A 9,238-nucleotide genomic window follows, 5' to 3' on the forward strand; every position below is an offset into this window, starting at 1 on the left:
AGAGGCACTCAGATCGCCAATAGGCACATCAACTCCATGCAATTTTAAAGATCCTCAGATCAGACCTTTACTTGGTGATTAGAGTTGGATGTGCAGAAAGAATGCCTTTATTTGTTGCTGGGGCAGTGCGCAGGCAAGAGGCCAGAGCAGGGCTTCAGGTGCTTCCAATTGTTCTCCATCTTATTGCCTTGAGACGTGGTCTCTCACTGAGCCCAAAGCCCCCTGGTTTGGCTAAGCTGGTTGGCCAAAGGTGGACTTACAGACACACACAGCCATAGCCAGCTTCTTAAATGGGCACTGGGGATTTGAACTTAGGTCCGCAAAGCAAGTGTTTTACTTTCTGAGCCATCTTCCCAGCTCAAGAAGATCTTCCTAAAGCTGTGTTGGACATGTGGCATTCTTAAATGCCAGCCAACTCAGTATGTTTTAATTGTTATTTTTATTTCTACCTCTACTATACATAAAACTATCCTCGGAATCTATGATGCTATGAAGGACACTGACATTTTGTTTCTAGCAAAAAACAAAACAAAACAAACAAACACACAAAAAACATGTAGGAAAAAACTTCCTTTCTTTATCTGGGGCTAGAGTAAAAACACAGCATGTACTGTTAAGTGGCGGGATTTTTTGGGAGTGGTGGTGTTTTTGTTTGTTTTCCTTTTTGGAGGGAAGGGACGGGGGTGAATAGAAATTATTCTTAGATGAGACATATCTTTCTTTGCAGGGAGCAAGCACTCATCACTGGGGATGATAACTTTGAAATGAGAAATTCCTGACAAACGGGTACTTGGTTGGAAAAAACAGAGAGGAGCGAAGTTCAGTTATTGTGGCAAACAAAACTGAAATACCAGCCACTTTATACAACATTATACTACATGCTATTTCAGCTTTCAGATTCAGCCCTCCTTCAGCCTGGTTTATATTCTTTGGGTGGGATAAAATAATCCCCTAGTGAAATCCCTGACACAGACCAACAAAATGAGACTTAAGTAAGATCACAAAAACGTGGAATGGGATGGGAGAAAAAAAGGTAAAGAAAATTAAGGGGGGAACAAAGGCAATTAGACATACTGGTGAGGGACAGCGCGCAGAAGGAGAGAAGGAGATCTGACTCGTGGAGAAAATGCAGTTGTGTTCCCCCAAAACAAAACAGGAAATGTTTCCAAATGAAAATATGAACCTTCTCTACTCTCTTTGGTTACGGTGTTTGAACCTGAACAATTCCATCTGGCATGAAGCAAGACCATGGCATGATTTGGGGGCTGCTACTACCTGAGTGCAGAGAAGGAAATATTATGGCCTGGTGCAGTGGTGCATGACTATAATCCCAGCACTCGGGAGGCAGAGGTAGGTGGATTTCTGTGAGTTCGAACACAGCCTTGTCTACAAACCGAGTCCAGGACAGCCAAGGCTACACAGAGAAACACTGTCTTGAGCCACTCTTAAAAAAAGAAAAAAAAAGAAAAGAAGAGAAAAATAAGAAAAGAAAGAAAAAAAATACTGTGTTACTACAGAATATTGTTGATAAGACTCTGAATGAGTAGCTGAAGTAAGCCAGTGGCATACAACTAAGAAACCTGCGTGGGCTGAGGTAGCGGAAGAGTTGGCTGCCATGTAGCAGAAATCAGAGAACTAAGGGAATAGGTCAGCAGAAAAATGAATTTTGATTGGGAGTGGAAAAGTGTCTTAGTCACCGCTTTAATTCTGTGAGGAGACACCATAACCAAGGCAACCCTTAGAAAGTGTTTAATTTGGGGACTTGTTTACAGTTTTAGAGGGTTAGTCCATTTTCATCATGGTGGAGAGTGGGGCAGAAAGCTTGGTTCTGGAGCAGCTGCTCAGAGCTACATCCTGATCCCCAGGCAGAGAGAGAGAGAGAGAGAGAGAGAGAGAGAGAGAGAGAGAGAGAGAGAGAGAGAGAGAGAGACTGGGCCTGGCCTGGGCTTTCAAAGCCTCCAAAGCCCCACCCCCAGTGACACACCTTCTCCAACAAGGCCACACCTCCTAGTTCTTCTAATCCTATCAAATGGTCCTACTCTCCAGTGGACCAAGCATTCCAATATTAACCTGGGAGAGTCATTCTCATTCGAGCCACCACATCCCATTCCAACATTCCCACATCCTTGTAGCCATATCGAAATACAAAATTACATTCGGTCCAACTTCAAGAGTCTACCACAGTTTTAACACTTTAAAAGTCCAAAGTTTGAAGTCTCTTCTGAAACGCATGGCAGTCTTTTAACTGTAATCCCCTATAAAGCTGAAATCAAAAAGTAGATCACACACTTCCAACATACAGTGGCACAGAATACACATTACCATTCCAAAAGGGAGGAAAGGGAGCATAGTAAAGAAGTACGGGACCAAAACAGGACCAAAAAAAATCAGGACAAACTTCTAATTCTGCATCTCCATGGCTGATTGTTTCTGGTAGCCCACCAGACATGACCACTTAGACACAGTTTATAGTCAATCAAAAGCCTTTATTCCAGCCAGATGGGACCACACCCAAGTATTCTAGGAACTAGGTATGACCCTAAGTGTCTAGAACATGTGGTTTTTGATAGTAGTGAAAGATCCCCGAAGGGAGACCCTCACTCAAGCCTCGGGATGGCGCGCACCCAAAGACACACAAACGACCGTCTTGCTGTAAACACATGAGGCAGTTTATTGGCGGAGCTCCGGGTCGACACATATCTCACACAGGAAACAGAGGGGTCGACCCAGAAGCCCAGGGGTTAGGGGTTTATATGGGCAAGGGTCGGGGGTGGGGGAGTGGGAAGTTTTGGCACGGCCACACACAATTGGTTGTTTCAAACATTTGAACATCAGCAAATTGCGTAGGCAGATCCGGGGTAAGCTCAGACTTAATCACATGGGCACAGTCCTTGGTTCCTGTTTTTCTTGGAACCCGAGGGTAGATGTTTATCTGAGGCTGGGGCTGGAACTCGGTCCCCTCTTTTCAATTACATTTGCGTTAGCTTTCAGGTTTCCCTCCCTGATTAAGCTCGTCTTTACTTCCTTTTTTACAAGTTGGAAGAAAGCTTAGTTGGGTGCGGTCTTGCCTTGAGGTCCCCAATCCCTTTAGGATGTTTAGGGCACCAGGCTTTTTACCTCCTTGAGTAGAGGGCTCGGCTTGCCGCCATCTTTCCTGGTGCTTCTTTTCTCCTCACACTGTACACTTTGTATTTCTCTTTGTCCAGCTTGCCCCTCCTCGTTGCAATTCTGCGTAAGAGTGTCACGAATAGCCACACAACACAGTCAACACTAGGCTGCTCTGACATTCCCTCCGACAACACCATTAATCCAAAACTCTTCAACTTAGCTTCATGCGGATTTTTAAGAAAAGGACAAAACGTAGCCACGTCCTTTGCCAAATATCCCAAGAATGGTTTTTAGGCCACTTATTAATAGTCTTCCTCTCTGAAACTTCTTGAGCTGTTCCCGCAGTTCAAATCACCCTCAGCACCCGTCTCCCCTGCTTCTATTAGGATGTCTCATGAAGCCAACAGCTTTTCTAATCCGAAGTCCCAAAGTCCTCCAACATTAGTAGCAGGATCAGGCCTGTCACAGCAATCCCAGTCCCTGGTACCAACTTCTATCTCAGTCACTGTTCTATTGCTATGAGGAGATACCATGACCGAGGTGACTCTTATAAAAGAAAGTATTTAATGGGGGGCTTGCTTACAGTTTTAGAGGTTTAGTTCATTTGAAGAATACAAGTTAGCTTAAGTTAGCTATAGCTCAGCCATGTTACTTATATGCTTCCTGCTTAAAGTAGCCAAATAGGTCAAGTTAAGAAAAATTTCCACTACTACACCCCACAGCCCCTCCCCCACCTTACCCGGAATCTGTTAGCCTGAGATAGTGTAAGATTCCAGGTGGCCTGAGCTCAGCCACCTTAACAATAGCATCGAAGGCTGATAGCAAGAACAAACAAATCATTGTTAGCCGAGCAAGAGCCCTCCACCTCACCCTTTGGAATTTACTGCCTCTACCTCACCCTGATCAGAATTTACAAGGCCCTGAGAAAAGGCCATGCTCCCAAAAGGCCTTTGGGAGCCAATCAGTTAATAATTAACCACTGGTACTGAGTTCTGCCTCTGTAAAGGGTATTTAAACCCTCAGCCTTTGCAGGATAGGGTCCCCCAACTATTCTGAGCTTGGTGGACCCCGGTGCGTCGGCTCAATAAAATTCCTTTGCCTTTGCATCGACTCTGGACTCTGACTGTCAATTGGGTTTCTAGGAGTAGACTCCGAGGATCTGAGTCTAGCACATTAACATCATGGTGGAGAGCATGGTGTCATCATGCTCTCTGCGGCTGTAGCTGTAGCTGTAGCTGTAGCTGTAGCTGAGAGCTGCATTGTGATTTGCAGGCTGAGAGAGAAAGGGGAGGAAGAGGAAGAGAGGGGGGAGGGAGGGAGGGAGGGAGAGAGAGAGAGAGAGAGAGAGAGAGAGAGAGAGAGAGAGAGATCTGGCCTAGCATGGACTTTTGAAAGCCAACCTGCTAGTTCTGCTAATGCTGTCAAGCAGTTCCACTCTCTGGTGAGTAAACATTCATACACATGAGCCCATGAAGGCCATGCTAACTCAAACCACTACAAGGGACACACTGCTTAGGATTACTAACCTAACCCCAACAATCCAACCAGTGGATGTGAGGCATGTAGACTGTGCAACTGGGGAAACTGGCCTGGAGCTAGAGTGAGGTCGAGATGTGTCCAAGCCCCCAAAATCTCAGTCTTGAGACTGGCAGGAGTAAGGAGGTTCTTTTCCTGTTCCCCGGTGCGTGTGGTCTTTTGACATCCCCTCCCCTCCTTTGCAATTCTTTTGTTTGTTTGTTTGTTTTTGGTTGTTGCTTTTCAAGACAGGGTCTCTCTATGTTAGCATTGGCTGTCCTGAACTCACTTTGTAGACCAGGCTGGCCTCGAATTCACAGTGATCCACCTGCCTCTGCCTCCAGAGTGCTGGGATTAAAGGCGTGTGCTACCACACCCGGCCCTCCTTTCCAATTCTTGGGGGAGTCATATAGCCTAGCACCTGGAATTCATCTCCACGAAAATGAAGCATTCCTAGCCCTTCAGCCTCAGGCAATGATGTACACTCACCTGAAAACCTCTACCCACTCCCCCAATGCTTATATAATCCTTATTCGCTCACCTCAATAAAGTGGAGGAGCTATTATCAGAGAAAACTTTCTCCTCTGGCCATTCATTGCCAGCCTGGGATCCTGCAAACCCACCTGCCAGGCTACACTTCATGCCTTTGGGTCCAGAACATGCATGCTTTGGTACCTGGACACGCTAAGGGGGAAGAAGCTGAACCAACAATCGGATGCATCAAACTTTAGCAAAATTTACAGGACTAATTGGTGACTAAATGAATGAACGATGAACTGGAATCAGAAGACATTTAATTAAGAGCTAAACTAATAGGCTCCTGCACCACCCAACAGTGTCAGAAACACTCCACGTTCTAGCAGACACCTGATTGGAAAGCTCTGTCCCGAGACAGGGACAGCAGAGAAATGGTAACAGGTTTCTGGCGTTAACAGTTGAGTGGTTGGTAAGTTTACTCTAGAAAGCAGGGGTGATCTGTAGATGGACTTTTAAAATCTGTTTTTATTTTGGCTTCCTTATATCTCTTTCTCCCACTGCCACCCAAATCCCTTCCAGCACCCCAACACCAGGTAGAAGAGAAAGAAGGTTAGTGGGGAGAGGGGGCATGGTTTTCTTAGCTACTTCCTGCTGTTTAGGGTCATCAGGTGTCTTGGGGCAAGTCCAGTCTTCATTTCAGGATATCTCCAGCTTCTTCTTGTCAAACTGCATCAACAGCAACCAGGAGCAGCAAGGGGGAAGCACCAGCAGCCTTCTTCTTTCTTGGAGTGAGCTTTCTGTCTCTGTCTCTCTGTGTCTCTGTCTCTGTGTCTCTGTCTCTGTCTGTCTGTCTGTCTGTCTGTCTGTCTGTCTCTCTCTCTCTCTCTCTCTCTCTCTCTCTCTCTTTCTCTCTCCCTGTCTCTCTGTCTCTCTCTCTGTCTCTGTCTCTCTCTCTCTCTCCCTTTCTATTTAAAAAATGGCTTTTCTCTTAATATAAATAAGACTTGCTGTTTGTTTGTTTGTTTTAACCTGATAACTGTGGTCTGCTCTTGTCTGGAATGGTTCATGCTTTTTGCTGTTGAGTCTTGAGCTAGGACTCCAAAGCTGCTTCCTAACGGCAAGACGTTACTTTGTATGCCTCTCCTGGACATGCATTCACTAGTCAGATGACCCCTTTCATCACATTGTCTGCAAACTCTGGGAACCTTAAGCATTCTCACAGACCATCGGATAACCAGTTGCTCTAATCTTCCCGAGGGAAGAGTATTTCTCCCATTCTCAGGGCTCCTTAGTTGCCTGCCATTCTTTGTGTAGGATTGAGGCCTCCTGGGCTCTCCCATCTGCCCTGAAAACATGTGTATGTATGTCTGTAACATACAGACTGAGCAGGTTGCATTTGTGTACTTAGGAATACACACACACACACACACACACACACACACACACACACACAACAATGGAAAAAGAGGTCATGGATCTGAAAACAGTCAAGGAGAGGAATATGAAAGAATTTGGAGGGAGGAAAAGAAAGGTGGACATGATGTAATTGTACCACGATCTCAAAAAAAATACAAGAAACTGTTTGGGGATGGTCTAATGTATTTTGATGCTAATTACTGCTTGCTGTCTCCGTGATCCACCTTTTGATTAATAAAAAGCCACCCTACCTGGCAGGGAAGTGGAGATAGGTGGGGCTTAGAAATAGAGAGAGGAATCCTGGGAAGAAGAGAAAGACCAGAGGAGGAGAAGAAGGCCACCGTGGGTTAGGTGGAGGAGAAGCACATGGCCGGCATGGATGGGGAATTCGGCCCAGATGAAGAACATTAGCAAGTATTTGGGATTATGGATGGGAGGTAACTTGATAGAAATTGGTGGAAACAGATGGCATAGGATTGGGGCAGGCATGAGAAGTAGAGGACGAATGTCTGCCCTGTCCTAGGTTAACTAAGGACATTTTAAAATATAACAAGGGTCGGTGTCTTAATTGATTGCTAGCCAAGCCTACTGGTCATACTGGTCATACTGGTAATACTAATAATATTGGTAATCTAAAAACAATAAGAAACCGTTACAAATAAGATAAAATTTAAAATGAAAACTAGCCCAATGGGAGGATGAGGGACAAGTCGGCGGGTTGCGTTGGACATCTGGAGAAGTGGTGGATATGGACATCTAAGAGAAGAGCACGCACACCGGAAAGTGCATTTCTCTGTATTGACTGTGCAAAATGGTATAACCAGAGAAGAAACAAAGCATCCAGGGAGTAAAGGAAAAATTAGAGCTGAGAAAGCAATCCTGGAAAACACAAACTGCCTCACAGGCCAATGCTCATATTAGATGCAGGAGTCAGGGGGTCGCCTGTATCTTAATTAGTGTTCTTACTGCTACGACAAAAAGCAAGTCGGAAAGGAAACTATTTGGTTTATACATCATAGTCCATCACTGAATGAAGTGAAGACAGAAATCCAAACAGGTAGGAACCTGGAGGCAGGAGCTGATGCAGAGGCCATGGCGGGGTGCTGCTTACCGGCCTGCTCCTCATGCCTTGCTCAGCCTGATTTCTTATTGAACCCAGGACACCAGCCCAAGGGATATCACCCCCCACAGTGGGCTGGACCCTCCCCCACCAATCTCTAATTAAGAAATGTTCTATAACCTGATCTTACAGAGACATTTTCTCACCTGAGGTTCCCTCCTTTCCGAGGACTCTAAATTGCATTATGTTGACATAAAAAACTAACCAGCACAGTCTGGTACTTGATTTCAAGTTCTGCACAAGTTTTCTCAAATGACTCATAAGAGGAGCCACTCTCTCCTCGAGGCCAGCAAGACGTCCAAAGGAAAGAAGGCCAAGGGGAGGAAGGTAGCCCCGTCCCCACTCCCCACCCCACCCCACCCCACCCCACCGCATCCCACCGTGGTGAAGAAACAGGAGGCCAAAATGATGCTCAATCCTTTGTTTGAGAAAAGGCCCAAGAACTTCAGCACCGGGCAGGGCATCCAGCCCAGAAGAAATCTCACTCAAATGGCCCCGCTACATCAGCCTACAGGCTGTCCTCTATAAGCTGCTCAGAGTAACCCCTGCCATTAACCAGTTCACCCAGGCCCTGGACCGGCAAACAGCTACCCAGTTGCTTAAGCTTGCCCACAGTACAGGCCAGAGACAAAGCAGGAGAAATTAAGGCTACATAGTGAGTTCTAGATTGAGACCTTGTCTCGGCAACAGGAAGAAGAAATTAGAGAGCCGTGCTCTCCTGAAGTATTTAGAAAAGGGTCTCTCGAGTGACAGAGTGTAAGGTGGGCAAACAGCGTGAGCAGGAAAGTCCAGCTAATTCCTAGACTCTAAATGACAACCACCGCTCTTTGTATTTTACCAGAGACAAGTCTTAGTCAATACCCAAACATCAGGTGTAACTTCCTATGTGCCCCTGTGTTTTTAATGTTGTAATTACATTTTATTGATTTGCGTATGTCTGGGTATGTGGCAGGAGTGTGCCACATTGTATGTGTGAAGGTAAGAGAACACTGCTGGTGTCTGGTCTCTCCTTCCACCATGTACGCTGTCCTTGGAATCTACCTCAGGTTGTCAGGTTTGGTGACAAGCACCTTTATCTACTGAACCATCTCACCAGTCTGTCCACTTTCAATATAATGTGCACAGTGAGTTAAGAATATGTCCATTAAGACAAGCTTTAACAACTGAAAAAGAGTTCTGACATTTCTTTTTCCAATAGTCTTTATAGACCTGTAATTTCTTATTTCCTCCTCCTTCCCTCCCCCTCTCTTCTCCCTCCCCCTCCCCTTCTACCTCCCCTTCTCCTCCTCCCCCTTCTCCCCCTCCTCCCTCCCCCTCCTCCTCTCCCCCTCCTCCTCCTGCTCCTCTCCTTCCCCCTCCCCTGTCCTCTGCCTCCCCCTCCCTCTCCCCTTCTCCCTCCTTCATGCATCCTTACAGTCCTAGTACTCAAGCCCAAGGCCTCACAGACACTAGGCAAGTACCCTGCCACTGAACTACATCCCAGCTCTGTGGTCTGGATTTCAATTACCACTTTTTAACTCTATCATTTTCTTAAGTGAAATAGAAAGGTATGGTGGTGCATGGCTGTAATTCCAGTGCTCCAGAGGCTGATACAGGAGGACT

The sequence above is a fragment of the Acomys minous genome (genome assembly GCF_964271855.1).
Source record: "Acomys minous genome assembly, chromosome: 1".
NCBI lineage: Eukaryota > Metazoa > Chordata > Mammalia > Rodentia > Muridae > Acomys > Acomys minous.